Raw genomic sequence first — 13,840 nt, forward strand, 5'->3', positions numbered from 1 at the left:
TGGCTTCTCGTTGGACATTTCACACCTCTCCTTATTACGACATTTTACAGTGCTACAAGACGGATCAGCGTTTGCTAAGGAACAAAACAAATTGGACATTTAGTAAATTAGCCTCAAGATTCCTCCTACCCCAATACCACTTGAAACTTACCATCAATACAAGCAGCTGAAGATCCATAGCTGAACAGTTTGTCAAAGCCATAGGACAACAACAAGAAGGGTGAGGATGGGTTCGCCACAGTTTTGAAGCCAAATTCTCTCGCCAATTTTAGAGTTGCCCAAGAATAATCAGTTCCTGGTATTTCTTTCCACGTCAAGCCTGCAGCTGGATTTTTATTAATTCTGATTTTTAAGACATCCTCCTTCTTTACTACTAGGTTGCCATAGTTTTCCACTTCTTCCTGAGATATTATGTTGTAAGAAGAACAGTAGCTGCTCACTGGAGCGATGGTTATAAGAGTGGGGTCAAACTGTGTAAAAGAGTTGTCTTGCCATCCAGTACAGTAGTAGAGAACCTGGATTCCAGCACTAGCAGAGAGATAGATAGGGGTTCTGACAGGGACCTCCAGCTGAAATACTTGACCCGCATTTAAGTTCTGGCTTGACCTTGTGGTTTGGATTTGATATTCTAATTTTGTATTCACAGCAGCCACCACAAATAGAATATCAGCTTTTAATTGTATATGTATTGGTGGGATAATGAAACTGTTACCCCAGGTCGACACAGGCAAGAGCTGCTCGTAGACATGGTTGCATCGGTTATTCTCAAATGTACATGTGTAACCACTTAATACTGCCACAGGCTTTTGAGATACTATGTGAGTACCAGACAAGTCATCCTTACTGAGGAGCTGGAGATCGCTGTATGGTTCTAGGAGGACAGTGAGCTTGCTACCAGCTGCATAGTTTTTGCCTTGGTAGGTAACTTCTCCAGTCAGGAAAATATCAACATTGGTAGGTTCTTTATAACTTACCACAGAGACCTCTTTATACTCAACAGTACCACCTGTAGGGGTTACCACATAATAATCTGTGCCAAGGTCTTCAATGGGATAGACAAGGCTAGTATCAGCGCTTCGCACCATGTGACTGAGTGACATAACTGAGATCGGTTTATTAGCTTGGAGGACAATTACATAGGAAGATTTACTAGCGCCACGCAACTCCGTTTTGGCAGGAATCTGGATAGAAACTGTTGATGTATTGAGAACCCTTTTGTAGGAGGAATTCTGGTTTATGGTTACAGTAACATTGGTGTTCCAATTATATCCAGTGAGGAAGAGCTTGAAGTTGCCGGTTCCATAAGTGAACTCATAGTTCTGTACAAAGACTGTTATAAAATCTGTGCCCAGAGGTCCAGCTGAACAGGTCCCTAAAAAAAAAGTGCAGAACATGAATTAAAACCTAACACTTTGTAGACATTTACCATTTCAGTTTCCTTCTCTGCTAGGAGTTCATCTCACGCATACAGAAGGTTAGAACTGGTTCACAACCAACAAATGTTTGAGTGGAAAAAGTAATTTATAATCAAGTGATCGGGTTCTTTAAACCTTGTGAAAAGGATAGATGAATGGAAGCCTAGTGTCAGATTTGTTTAGGCGCACCCAATCACCTCGAAAAGCCAAGAGGTTTGATTTGGCCAAAGTATGGAAAGTCATTCACAGCTTTAAAACGTAAAATCTTAGCAACTCAACGAACTTTGATGCTGGTGCAGCTGTGGAGATGCCAACAATTTATGGGTCACAGGAAACTTAAAGTCAGTAAAACATTCTCGCCCATTGTACCAAAAAATGAGCAGCAAATGGATGTTCTTATGGTGCAATAGAAGGGTTTCCAAAATGGGCATTTGGTAAGATCATGGAATGTAGGTTCCATTTTCTTGTGGTTATTAGTTACGGTTCATCTCATCACCTATTCCTTTGTCTGAGTGCCAAAAATTCCAACTTTCATGTCTCATACGTGACTTTATAACCCCCAATAAGTCCAAAAGAAACAAGAGAACTGAACTTTACAACCGATTGCTGCCGGCAACAAATGGTGGCTGTAAGGATCCACTTAAGCGTTTACATTAAATGAAGTCTATCAAAAGTCGTAATGATAAACCAGGAGCACTTACTCATAGAACCAGTCACTGACTGTGGTAATCTTATACTTGGATTCCATAACCCAAGCCACTCTCCATTGCCCAGCTTCCTTCTGTAATCTTACAGGGATGAGGGAGGCTCCTGTAACAGGCTGTGAGGCTTCAGCACGGAGGGGCTCTACCAGCACAATTCTTATAATAAGCATTAGTGGATATAAGAAGGATATAAGAAGATGGCCACAGTCCCGGTGCCTGGATCAATGAGTAAGTGCCCTGATTTAACATGGATTGTAATGGTCGATTTTGTTAAAGTCAATTTAATGGATCTAGAAATCATTTTTATCTATAGCCAGATGGATTTAAATTTTGTTTGAACTTGGACATACATCTGCTTTCAACTACGCAAATTATGTAGAGTGTCCAAAAAAAAAAAAAAAGGGAGAAGAATCCAAAAAGGAAACCAACCTGATACAATTTGTCGATAAAAAAAAAAAATTAATTTTTCACAGTCCAATTTGCCAACAAGTGCAAGTGGACAGATTCTAGAAGGGTTAGAATAATGGGAAGACATAGTATAATTAGCATGTACTCACCACATAGATAAGCCAAGGTGGCCCACAGCCACAAAGCAGTCACTGTACCCATGGCTAAGGAGAGAGGAGGACAATGAGCTGGTTAATACCTCAGTTTTGGTACAAATGCCTGTACTTCATATTAGGTCTGGTTCCCATCTCATTTTATAAGACACATGTGTGGCAAACCTTGTCTCGATTCTCACATACTTAACCCATTTACTTCTATGGACTTGTACACACACTGACCACAGACTAGTGCATGAGCCCACCCGAGGCCAGTGACACATTGTGAGAAATCACATGTATAAATGCCATATACCGCATACAGTAGTAGCGCAGTATTTGGTAGGAACAATCAGACTGTCTAGGGTGGAAGTAACCTAATGGGTCCAAAAAAAATAAAATAACAGATACAATAAGGACTGCATACAGACATGCAGCAGAAAAGCCCATCTGAACAAACCCTAAGGGTGATGCCACACATGGCATTTTTAAACAGTTTTTGGTCCGTTTTTAAGCAATCTGTTAAAAACGCATCCATTTTTGACAGGTTTTCCAAATTTGTGCAATTGAAAACGGATGAGGTTTAACACAATGCTTAAAAATCGGACCAAAAACGGTTTCAAAACACCATGTGTGGCATCACCCTAAGAGTGATGGCAGACGAGCTGTCTTGGCTACGTTTGCAAACGCAAAACCAAGGCGCACCCACTAGGGCGGGCTGTGGCCCGATCACATCAGTGTTTTTATGGAAACGCCTGCGATCAGGAACAAGCCGCCGGTGCTTTGCATTAACAGCCAAGACGGCACGTCCGCCATCACCCTTATGGACACGTACAGACTGGGATTCTCTTGGCCTTAGTGATCGTCACTGCTGTATTACTGAACCAGACTTTTCAATGGGCTTTTTCACACTTCAGTATTTCACCAATGATCCAAGGTTGTAGAACAAAAAAAAAGTTCAGGTTCTACAGTTTTTTTCCTCTGACCACAGACCATTGGAGAAAAAGCTTAAGTGTAAAAAAAGCCCATTGGAAAAAAAAAAAAAAAAAAAAAAAAAAAGGGGGGGGGGGGGTCACATCCCCAGAGCCCTCTGGATAACCTACCTGCAGGCTGCCCTGGATACACCTCCCACATCCTCAGAGCCCTCTGGATAACCTACCTGCAGGCTGCCCTGGATACACCCACATCCCCAGAGCCCTCTGGATAACCTACCTGCAGGCTGCCCTGGATACACCCACATCCCCAGAGCCCTCTGGATAACCTACCTGCAGGCTGCCCTGGATACACCCACATCCCCAGAGCCCTCTGGATAACCTACCTGCAGGCTGCCCTGGATACACCCACATCCCCAGAGCCCTCTGGATAACCTACCTGCAGGCTGCCCTGGATACACCCACATCCCCAGAGCCCTCTGGATAACCTACCTGCAGGCTGCCCTGGATACACCCACATCCCCAGAGCCCTCTGGATAACCTACCTGCAGGCTGCCCTGGATACACCCACATCCCCAGAGCCCTCTGGATAACCTACCTGCAGGCTGCCCTGGATACACCCACATCCCCAGAGCCCTCTGGATAACCTACCTGCAGGCTGCCCTGGATACACCCACATCCCCAGAGCCCTCTGGATAACCTACCTGCAGGCTGCCCTGGATACACCCACATCCCCAGAGCCCTCTGGATAACCTACCTGCAGGCTGCCCTGGATACACCCACATCCCCAGAGCCCTCTGGATAACCTACCTGCAGGCTGCCCTGGATACACCCACATCCCCAGAGCCCTCTGGATAACCTACCTGCAGGCTGCCCTGGATACACCCACATCCCCAGAGCCCTCTGGATAACCTACCTGCAGGCTGCCCTGGATACACCCACATCCCCAGAGCCCTCTGGATAACCTACCTGCAGGCTGCCCTGGATACACCCACATCCCCAGAGCCCTCTGGATAACCTACCTGCAGGCTGCCCTGGATACACCCACATCCCCAGAGCCCTCTGGATAACCTACCTGCAGGCTGCCCTGGATACACCCACATCCCCAGAGCCCTCTGGATAACCTACCTGCAGGCTGCCCTGGATACACCCACATCCCCAGAGCCCTCTGGATAACCTACCTGCAGGCTGCCCTGGATACACCCACATCCCCAGAGCCCTCTGGATAACCTACCTGCAGGCTGCCCTGGATACACCCACATCCCCAGAGCCCTCTGGATAACCTACCTGCAGGCTGCCCTGGATACACCCACATCCCCAGAGCCCTCTGGATAACCTACCTGCAGGCTGCCCTGGATACACCCACATCCCCAGAGCCCTCTGGATAACCTACCTGCAGGCTGCCCTGGATACACCCACATCCCCAGAGCCCTCTGGATAACCTACCTGCAGGCTGCCCTGGATACACCCACATCCCCAGAGCCCTCTGGATAACCTACCTGCAGGCTGCCCTGGATACACCCACATCCCCAGAGCCCTCTGGATAACCTACCTGCAGGCTGCCCTGGATACACCCACATCCCCAGAGCCCTCTGGATAACCTACCTGCAGGCTGCCCTGGATACACCCACATCCCCAGAGCCCTCTGGATAACCTACCTGCAGGCTGCCCTGGATACACCCACATCCCCAGAGCCCTCCGGATAACCTACCTGCAGGCTGCCCTGGATACACCCACATCCCCAGAGCCCTCCGGATAACCTACCTGCAGGCTGCCCTGGATACACCCACATCCCCAGAGCCCTCCGGATAACCTACCTGCAGGCTGCCCTGGATACACCCACATCCCCAGAGCCCTCCGGATAACCTACCTGCAGGCTGCCCTGGATACACCCACATCCCCAGAGCCCTCCGGATAACCTACCTGCAGGCTGCCCTGGATACACCCACATCCCCAGAGCCCTCCGGATAACCTACCTGCAGGCTGCCCTGGATACACCCACATCCCCAGAGCCCTCCGGATAACCTACCTGCAGGCTGCCCTGGATACACCCACATCCCCAGAGCCCTCCGGATAACCTACCTGCAGGCTGCCCTGGATACACCCACATCCCCAGAGCCCTCCGGATAACCTACCTGCAGGCTGCCCTGGATACACCCACATCCCCAGAGCCCTCCGGATAACCTACCTGCAGGCTGCCCTGGATACACCCACATCCCCAGAGCCCTCTGGATAACCTACCTGCAGGCTGCCCTGGATACACCCACATCCCCAGAGCCCTCTGGATAACCTACCTGCAGGCTGCCCTGGATACACCCACATCCCCAGAGCCCTCCGGATAACCTACCTGCAGGCTGCCCTGGATACACCAAACACCCACATCCCCAGAGCCCTCTGGATAACCTACCTGCAGGCTGCCCTGGATACACCCACATCCCCAGAGCCCTCCGGATAACCTACCTGCAGGCTGCCCTGGATACACCCACATCCCCAGAGCCCTCTGGATAACCTACCAGCAGGCTGCCCTGGATACACCTAACACCCACATCCCCAGAGCCCTCTGGATAACCTACCTGCAGGCTGCCCTGGATACACCTCCCACCCACATCCCCAGAGCCCTCTGGATAACCTACCTGCAGGCTGCCCTGGATACACCAAACACCCACATCCCCAGAGCCCTCTGGATATCCTACCTGCAGGCTGCCCTGGATACACCTCCCAGCCACATCCCCAGGTTTATATCATCTCATTGGGAGGCTGGAAGGCAATTGTGGACAGGTGTAGCATCAGCCACAGCAGAGCTCAGAGAAAAAGTCCACCAGCTCACGAGGAGATGTGAGGCCGCGTTCACACGGTGCATTTTCTTGTGTGATGCCGGTGACACACATGGCGTTTTTTCCATTGCGTTTTTTGCATCCTTGAAAAATGCATCATAAAATGCCAAGTTAAGACGCTTTATCCAAAAACCCATTTCTGGGCGTGGCCCCACGTTGCGTTTTGGTTGCATTTTCCTTGCGTTTTGAAACGCAGTACAACATGTGTGGAGAGGTGATTTGTCTAATTACATTACTATTAACATTTGCGTTTACAAAACGTAGTGTAAATTATCTCTCCTCAGGGCGCGTTCACGCGTTCCGCTAGTGTTACGTTATTTCCATTGCAATTGCTAAAAAGCAATGTAACTTCAGCGTGTGATCAAGGCTGAAGCCTTTGGGTGAAGACACATGGCGTTTTTAGGTCGTTTTTGGGCCGTTTTTAGTTAAAAACGCATGCGTTTTTGACAGGTTTGACCAATTATCTTAATCCAAACTGGTCAAAAACGCATGCGTTTTTAACGATCTGAAAACGCACTAACTAAAAACGGCCGTAAAACGCCATGTGTGTCTTCACCCTTTGGAATGTGTCAAAAAACGCATCAAAAATGCGTCGCAGCTCATTCTGTGAATCCTCAGGGCACTTTCACGCATTGCGTCTTGGCCTGCGTTTTCGTTGCGTTTGAAATGCATGACAACAGCTGAGGAGAGGGGATTTGCCTAATTACATTACTGTTTACATTTGTGAACGTTATGTTGACATGTGTGTTAACAAAATGCATGTGTTAATGCACTGTTAATGTATGCGTTAACATCAAGTTTATGATGAGTTTTGTAAACCCAAATGTTAACAGTAATGTAACTAGGCAAATCACTTCTCCTCAGCTGTGTTTGTAATGCAATTCAAATGCATTGAAAACATAGGCCAAAACGCAACGTGTGACCGCGCTCTCAGGCCCCCTGCACACATTGGCCCACATTTACTAAGAACAGTGCAGTTTGTACTATGTGCAGTTACATGTGTATAGTGCAGGGGGCGCCAGTTTCAGGCTTTAAAAAAGTATGCAGGAAACCCGCTCTGACCCACTTCCTTGGTGGCCATGAGGAAACTGGTGTAGAAGCACCGATAAATCCCCCTCGATGTGTACAAGTATCTTAAGTTCACACGTACATTGGAAGTTTCTATCATAATCTCCAAGTATAATGGAAACTAAAAACAAGGAGATAAATTCTGCTGGCTGATACCAGTAGGGGGATGCAGGTGTGAACTGTGCCTAAGACGGCTGATGTGGTTTCAGATAAAATTGTGTCGGACTGGCCCACCAGGGCATCAGAGAATCCTCCGGTGGGCCCCAGGTTCTTATACTTTATAATGGGCCCCAAAGATCTTTATCAGAGTGAATGGAGTAATCATTGGATATTATGATCTATTTCATATAGGACAATCTCCAATATTATAGATTATTAGACATTTTTTGATGATGCATCCTACATGATATCATTTTTTTATGGTTGAAGGATGGGCCCCCAAGATCGCCACCTCTGGTAGGCCCAACACATGCCAGTCCGACACTGAATAGTCACCCAGGACCCCAATGCTGTAAGGCTGTAGTGCTAACCACTGAGACACCGTCCTGCACTCAACTTTAATCACTTTTTCTCTTAACATAACCTATTAAAAGTAGTGTAGAGTGGGTCCGAACAGCAAAGTCCATATCGACCCAAACAGAACTTTTAAATTTAATTGGGTCTGCTCACCCCTACTTAAGGTTAAAGTGGAAAAACTACGGCTGGCCAAATCTTTATTCTTAAACATCTTAAATGGACATCTTAGAACCTCCACAACTGTGAGGGTCCAGCCAACCCATAGTGCAACCCCAGCGGGTGGTCAGGGTGGGAGAGTGTCCTTCAGCTTGTCCAGCTGTACAAGAGGCCCATCCACACGTCTAATCACTTTCATTTATATTTTTCATGATCCTCCTGTAAGATGCCTCCAAGGAGTTCTCTAGAGTCCTGGAGGATTAATGAAGCACACAGTGGGGCTCATTTACTTACTGACGTGGATTCGGGTTCTGCCGGGATTCACTAAGGTCCGTGCACCCGATATCCACCAGGTGTCACCGCTGTGCCGCGGTCCGCCGGGGTTCACCTGCTTCTTCCCGGTGCATGTGAGTGCTTGATCTTGCGACACATTTCGGTTTTTAAATTCTGCGGTTTGTCCGAATCTGTCGGGTTGTCTGGTGGCCATGCCCCCCGATTTCTGTCGCGTGAAAGTCGTCGCCAAAATCCGATCTCAAGCGCCAAAATCCCGGTGTAATTCGACGCAAAATGGAAAAATTCGGCCTCGGAGCCCTTAATGTGGTCTTCAATGTGCACTGTAAACTCTGACTGTCCCCCTTTTGGATGTGTTTTTTAACGGACTGCTTAAAAACAGCCTAAAAACTGTTAAAAACGCGTGCCGCCACCCTGAGGCAAGAGGCTCAACTCACCTCATGGCTGGTGCATCTCTGGCTCCTCGTCTGTTATCCTCCAAAACAATAGAAGCTGCATACACCCAAAAATATAATCTACAGTGACATGATTTTTTTTAAAAATATAATGGGGCAGAATTCAGGGCGTGCAGTGTCTTGTGTAGTGAGCAGGGGGCGCCGGGTTTAGGATTTCTGGCGAACATTCTTCATGAATCTATTTTTGGTGTGACCATTAACATAGGGCGTGCGCACGATTCTGTCGGACGTTGCATGATAAATGTGGCGCACGGTCCGATTGTGCACCAGAAAAGTCAGTAATTGCGCGTAGTAGTGGCGCGGACACTTCTTAAATACCCGTGCAAGGCAAAGTCCAACAGAAAATTGGCGCAGGAGCTTTAAAGGAAATCTACCACCAGGATGAAGGATTGTAAACCAAGCACACTGACATACTGGTGTGCTCCCCCTCTGCCAGGATCTGCTCTTCTTGTAGCTTCTTAAACTTGTGTTTTAACAAAAAAAGACTCTTAAAATTATGCAAATTAGTTTGTGGGGCTCCATGCTCCATAAACGTTAATGGAGCCTGGAGCTTCTCAGAATCATTTGCATAATTTGTAAAGCCTTTCCTTTCTTAAAAACAAGGGCACAGGAAGCTTAGAGAGAATGTCAGTGCGTGATTTACAATCCTTCATCCTGGTGGTAGATTTGCTTTATTAAATGTGAGCCTTTGTCTAGTTTTCGGGTGCTGGAAACAAAAGAAAAGAAGGTCCTCTGGAGCCTCAGGCCCCTTTTTTGAACGAGCGAGTTCTGCGCATATTTGTGATATAAATGACTCACATTAGACTCTGCCGTGGGAATTTCCCGATTTGTGGGGTTATTTTTTTTTACAGACGTTCATGCATTTTTTTATGTGCTTCAAAACTTTTTATATGGTGTGCTTTCAAAAAGCCCCTAAAAAGTCAACGGAGACAAAGCCGCTGCGCACTTACGTTATTTCAATAACTAAACTCTGAAGAAACTGCAATTCTTTACATGCAGTTATATTCTCCTGCCCCTAGGTGGTGACACAGCAGCGCGGGGAGAGGAGGAGGAGGTGAGCGCAGCTCACCCCCGCCCCTCTCCATAGCGATCTATGGCCGCGGCGCCGTAATACGGGAAAAGATAGGACATGTCCTATCTTTTCCCGGGCTACGAGCGGTACGGTGCCGCACGTGTGCTGCACCGTACCGCTCCCGTAGGGTGCCGTGAGCCCATAGAAGTGTATGGGGGACGTATATCGGCCGCATATACCTCGGCCGTATATACGTCCCCCATACTGTAGTGTGAATGTAGCCTTACATAGGACTGCAGGACACATCTAGTACATGATCTGTACTCAGAGAGATATCACTGTGTTATCTGTGGTGTTACATAGGACTGCAGGACACATCTACTACATGATCTGTACTCAGAGATATCACTGTGTTATCTGTGGTGTTACATAGGACTGCAGGACACATCTACTACATGATCTGTACTCAGAGATATCACTGTGTTATCTGTGCTGTTACATAGGACTGCAGGACACATCTACTACATGATCTGTACTGAGAGAGATATCACTGTGTTATCTGTAGTGTTACATAGGACTGCAGGACACATCTACTACATGATCTGTAATCAGAGAGTTATCACTGTGTTATCTGTGTTGTTACATAGGACTGCAGGACACATCTACTACATGATCTGTACTCAGAGAGATATCACTGTGTTATCTGTGCTGTTACATAGGACTGCAGGACACATCTACTACATGATCTGTACTGAGAGAGATATCACTGTGTTATCTGTGCTGTTACATAGGACTGCAGGACACATCTACTACATGATCTGTACTGAGAGAGATATCACTGTGTTATCTGTAGTGTTACATAGGACTGCAGGACACATCTACTACATGATCTGTACTCAGAGATATCACTGTGTTATCTGTGGTGTTACATAGGACTGCAGGACACATCCACTACATGATCTGTACTCAGAAATATCACTGTGTTATCTATGACAATTGTAGATTTATTGTGATGTTGATGCAATCGGATTTGGAGTGTTTCTTCACCAGGTCATGGAGAATGTAGAAGGTTTTAGTGATAAGATCCCAGGGGATCAGGCTGAACCTGTTGCTTTTGGTGCTGCTGATTGACGCTGACCTGCATGGAGACTTTGTGGATGTCACTCATCTGTGTTATGTCCGTGCAGCGCCAGTGTCCTGTGTAATCCGATGTCACTGCTCCGTTAAAGTGCACTATTATTTTTTTGGTGCACATTTAACATAGAGCCTGGAACACGATTCTTTTGGACACTGCATGAACCCCCCTTTTGTTGCAGAAATTTGTGACGCGTCCGGCACATTGCACCCACGGACCTGCGCAAACGGTTTGCACGTTCTTTCTAGTGCAAAGTCCTAATATGGACAGCGACATCGCCAGGTTCTTCCTCCTGCGTTCTGAAAGACTGCAATCCGCTGCGTCCGCTCCCCATAGCGACCTATTGCCTTCGCTAAGCACATACGTTGCTCGTTCCGTCTTTCCATCCTGCTCTTTTTACCATGCCTCCGTCTGCCACTATTTGTCAATGCATACACTATGTCATGGGTGCTCCCGCGACCCATGTCTCGGGCCGTGGGCTTACCCGTGCTCCTCCGTGTGCCCCCGTGTCCCGTAGTTCCAACTCACCTGTCTCCGCTCCTGTTTCTGGTCTGATGGCTGTGCGCATGTGTCCCCATATCCTAGCTAGCATGTGTGTCGGCTTTAGAAAATTTGATTGGCGCTGGCCATACCCAGAATCCTTTTTATACCAGCCTATTCCTGCACACCCTGCCGGATCTTTGTGCCTTACAGCCTTGGAAAAAGCTTATTCCGATGACCTCAGAGATTAGTGTGATTTCCTGTTGTGACCCCGGACCTGTTCCCGTTTATTCCCCCTTCGCTGCCAGCCCTCATCCTCTGTTCTACCTTTGACCCTGAACCTCTGCCACCTGTCTTGACCTCCTGCCTGTCCATGACCACGAACCTGCCTTCTGTTTCTGTACCTCGCCTTGGCTGCCACCGCTGACATAGACGCACCTGTGGAACGACCTAGTGGTACCACGCCACAGCATGTCCATCCCGCTTTGCGGCGGGCTCTGGTGAAAACCGGTGTTGGCTTGTGTCATCGTCTGCGGTGGGTCCACTACCCCTGGAGCCTGACACACTAAGCATATACATAAGGTGCTCTCCTCACGTATACGCTTAGCATATACAAAAAACGCGATGTGCCCCCAGCACTTGTTGCATGACATCGTTCCTTTGTAATGAACAGAATTTTCTATATTATGTCCTGATTAATAAAATCATAAAGCTAAAATAGGGTGGACTTTTTTCATACCTGAATGTAACTACACAACTCATTTCTCAACGTGTCAATAAACATTTTTTTCTATGTGTGAAGGGTTCTGGCTGGGCCGGTTTTCCGTCGGAAAAAAGCGGTAAGAATGTTGTTGCTGTTTTTATTATATCACAAAATGTCTCTTAAAGTGAACCTGTTACCAGGAATGTCATCTTTACACGGTGACAGGTTTCAATTGGCTCTCCTATGCTGCTTTTAAAAATTCCTATGTCGATCATTTCAGTACTTTATATAAATTTATTTCTCATTACCTGGCTCTGTGTCTGCAGTCTGTATGCCCTGGATCAGAGGAGAATATTTCCCCTATGCGAACCCAGCACTTTATTTTACATTAACAGTTAACTTGCATTAATCTATAGTGATCTGTTAGAGACATTCCATTTATTATTATTGAGTCTGTATAGACCTTAAGAAAGGGTTAATGAACACTGTGAGACATTTCTGGCTGTGTATCTCTAACTAAAGTATCTCCACAGCTATAGAAAAAAGTACTTTTGCAGGGGAAAAACAGACTCGTTGGCCAGAAAAGCAGACAACCTGAGCTTTAGAATGACAGGTGCTGTCTGGAAAGTTGTTTACCACTTTAGAACCTTTCTGCCAGAGAATAGTATCGGGATTCAATGATGGGGACTCAATGTACAGTATGTCTATGGGAGGATGCTTTGTCATTTTTGGGCTGAAATAGAAGTTATATAAAGAGAACAGTTCCAGTCCCTAGTGTCTTTCACTTAGAGAACAGAGCTTGGAGGAGAAGACTGTCAGTCTACCTTAACAACAAGAAGAAGGTAGGATGAGGATACTTTGCCTTTGACCGTGGACTCTTAGCCTTTGACCAGGGAACCAGCCTTACGAGGAAGAGAGGGACAGCTAGCTAGGGCCTTTCCTCAGTGTAGAACACATTGGGGGTCATTTACTAAGGGCCCGAATCACTCTTTTTCGTCGGGTTGCCCGGAAATGACCAGTTTGCACCGAACTCCCCCGGGAAATCGGGCGGGCGTGGCCGTCGGAAATCCCAATGGATTTGGAAAAACCACGGTATTTTAAAAAAAAGGTGTCGCTTGACACGCGCTTACCTGCACCCAGGATAGGATGGTGAACTCCGGCGGACTTCAGCGCAGCAGCGACACCTGGTGGACATCGGGTGCACTACCTCAGTGAATCGCCGGAAGACCCGAATCCTCGACGGAGGATTGAATTTCTTCAGTAAAGAAGGTAACTGTTCACTGCAGAGCCGGATTCTCTGATCTTATTTCCTATAAGGGTTGAACCATGCCTTACCATCCCTTCCAGAGAGCAGCAGCATATGGTGACACCTCAAGGGTGCCTGCATGTCCCTTATTTACACAATTGTGGATAGCAGAACAGGTTCCCTCAGAGAAGCCCTATACAGATAAAAACTTCAGTAGGCCTTATTGTAAGCCATTCCTGTAAGTCGGACAATCCTAGAAATCACAGTCTAAATATGGGAACTAATAAGGAATTGCATCTCCTTGAGATCAGACAGTTATCCCCTGTTTTTTGGACAGTGTCCTTCATGTCT

This window comes from Engystomops pustulosus, chromosome 6 (genome assembly GCF_040894005.1).
Source record: "Engystomops pustulosus chromosome 6, aEngPut4.maternal, whole genome shotgun sequence".
Classification (NCBI taxonomy): domain Eukaryota; kingdom Metazoa; phylum Chordata; class Amphibia; order Anura; family Leptodactylidae; genus Engystomops; species Engystomops pustulosus.